The sequence below is a fragment of the Thunnus thynnus genome, chromosome 21 (genome assembly GCF_963924715.1).
Source record: "Thunnus thynnus chromosome 21, fThuThy2.1, whole genome shotgun sequence".
NCBI classification, from domain to species: domain Eukaryota; kingdom Metazoa; phylum Chordata; class Actinopteri; order Scombriformes; family Scombridae; genus Thunnus; species Thunnus thynnus.
In genome coordinates this window covers 7081436-7084201 of record NC_089537.1, presented here as the reverse complement: position 1 = coordinate 7084201, position 2766 = coordinate 7081436, and positions in this window count along the sequence as shown.

The following is a 2766-nucleotide window of genomic DNA, read 5'->3' as shown; positions in this document are numbered from 1 at the left end:
TTCAAGATAAATTGAAAAGGACATAATGATAAGCTTGGAGGTAATTTTCCCAAGGTGCTGCTAGTCTACGGTTGAGGAAATGACTACATCTTTACCGACAGACTTGTCATTATATGTATGTGATGTGATGTATGGTCTGAATGATGATGAAGTTCTATTGCGTCATTCAGGGTCAACGGGTGAAGCGATACAAAACAAAGCGAGAGGAGGAAAAGAGACCATTCATGACGCAGAGCACTTTGGCGGTTGCACGGCGATGAAAAGACTCATCTCTAAAGTGGATTTCTTTTGTCGAGGGTGTTTGTGTCGAGCTGCTGCAGTCCAGGAGACTCATACAGGCTAGGGACAGGCAGAGTTATCAGTAGGTCAATTGTCCAGTTAGTCAATCCATAGTATTGACAGACCAATCGACCTACCATCCTTTTGATCGCAAGGTTGAACAGAGGCAGGTGAGTCTGGCCTGCGATTGTTGGAGTCAATTGGACGCACAAGTCTGACGTTGAGCTGGTTGTCTGAAAGGCCTGGTGAGATCAATGTATCAACACAAAGATTTTAAATACATGCACTTTTAAAGGTATATTTTCATGTTTCTGGGCCACTATGAATGGTTTTATATCAATTTTGTTGAGTGGAAAAACCGGATGAATCCAACATTGATGATTTTTATCTTCTATCTCCAGTTGAGGATATAAATAAGGTTGAGGAAAGAGACAGTTCGCCCCACTTAGTTAGTGTTGCTACACCTGTCAAGCTCTCCTTTCTAGCGCTGCACGAACTGACAGATCTACCACTCAAAATTCCTAGTAATTCTTGAAACAGTGGGTCCTCAATTTCACAGACACAGTTCTTCTAGACCAGGAGTACTCAAATACTCAAGTCTTAGAGGTCCACTTACCAAAGGGTAAGTAAGGGGTAATTGATGATATTAAAGTTCCAAAAACTCCAGAGCTATGTACATGAACTGCATTTCCTCGTTGTGCAACAAATTCCTTAAACATGGGCAGAAAAGGTGTGACAGCCCAGTGGAAACACTAAAAAAAAAAGCAGTATTTTGTGAGAAAATACAACATAATCTTGTTCACATTACAAAAATATACCCCATCACACATACACGAAAACACCATTTGTACCTGTCATCCAGTGGTTATTTTGATATCAAGCAGCAACATGATAACACCTTGTGATTGCAAGTGTCTAATTTCTTAATACCTCTTGTTATGTGTGTGTGAGACACAAAAACGTGCATGTGTGCGCGTGTGTACAGCGTGTATGTGTGTGTGTGTGTGTGTGTCCTGCATCATCAGTGAAAGTGACAGAGTGCTTACTCCTGTAGCAGAGAAGTGCAGAGCGAGCGTCCGGGGGTAGACAGGCTGCTGAACCGTGCTGTCCAGGGATCACACTGAGCAATCAGACCACAATGCACTGCAGCTCCGATCAATTTAGGAGGGAGTGAGTGTGTGAGTGACTGGGTGAGTGAGTGAGGGAGACAGGGAGCGGGAGGGAGGGGTGTCGTCCTGGCGGTCCCATAATGGAAAGGTCACAGGTTTGATCCCTGAGGAAGCAGAAACAAGACTTCCATTAGAGACAGGACTCCTGCACTGTTTGAACCCGTCACTCTGCTCAGAACTGTTTGGAGGATGTTTGGTGACAAAGAGCAAGTATGAGTCAAACATGTTTATTTAAACTCTGCAACTCTTTGTAACCCTCTATGTTTTACTTCCTACCTTACCAGTGAAGACATAACCAACCACTATTACCATTTTATCAACCACTCCAATATTGAATGACTTGAGAGGGTCAGTATTTGTCAAAGTAATCAAAGAAAACTGTGTTGGCGGAGTCTTGGATTTCATCTTCTTAATGGTTTTTATGCCTCTGCACCAGCGACAGCCGTGACTGGAGGCGTTATGTTTTCAGGTTGTCCATCCGGTCATCCGTCCCATTCGTGTCAACGTGATAACTCAGGAACACATTGAGGGAATTTCTTCAAATTTGGCACAAACGTCCACTTGGACTCAAAGATGAACCGATTAGATTTTGATGGTCAAAGGTCACCTTTTTTGGCCATAACTCATGAATTCAGACGCTAATTACGGCAAAGTTTCACACAAATGTCTAATAGGATAAAAATGATGAAGTGATGACGTTTTATATCCAAAAGGCCAAAGGTCAACTTCACTGTGACATCATAGTGTTCTGCAAAAACACTTTTCTGGCGGTTATTCAACGTCATAACTCAGGAACAGAAGGAAGGATTGTGACCATATTTCACATTTGGTCAGATACTGTTTGGTGACACTAATCTTGGTCGCCCACCTTGAAACTGTGGTGATTGTTTAGATCTTCTGTGCTGCCGGGTTGAAGATGTCTGTGAAGTGTCCATGTTTTAGAATTGGTCCATATCTGAACTGATGTCTACTGTCATGGCTACAACTTTGTGTTCTATGTGAATCAGTTTTATTGATCAAACATGTGAACACTTAATACCTTTTAATACCTTTTATTAAATTCTTTCAAAGTGTTCACTACAAATATTATGAGTCTGGACAGACATGGATGTTTAAAGTTTAAACACACATCACTTGTCATCTTTGGTAACGAGTCCATTTTGAACAGTTCCTCCTATACTATATCCAATCACATCACTCTGTTTATTCTCAAAAAAACTTTATTTATATGTCTGTATGACGCAGATGATGAAACGAGCATTTGAGGAGACTTTAAGTTGAACTGTTTGTTAAATAAATAACCAGCGAACACCAGCTG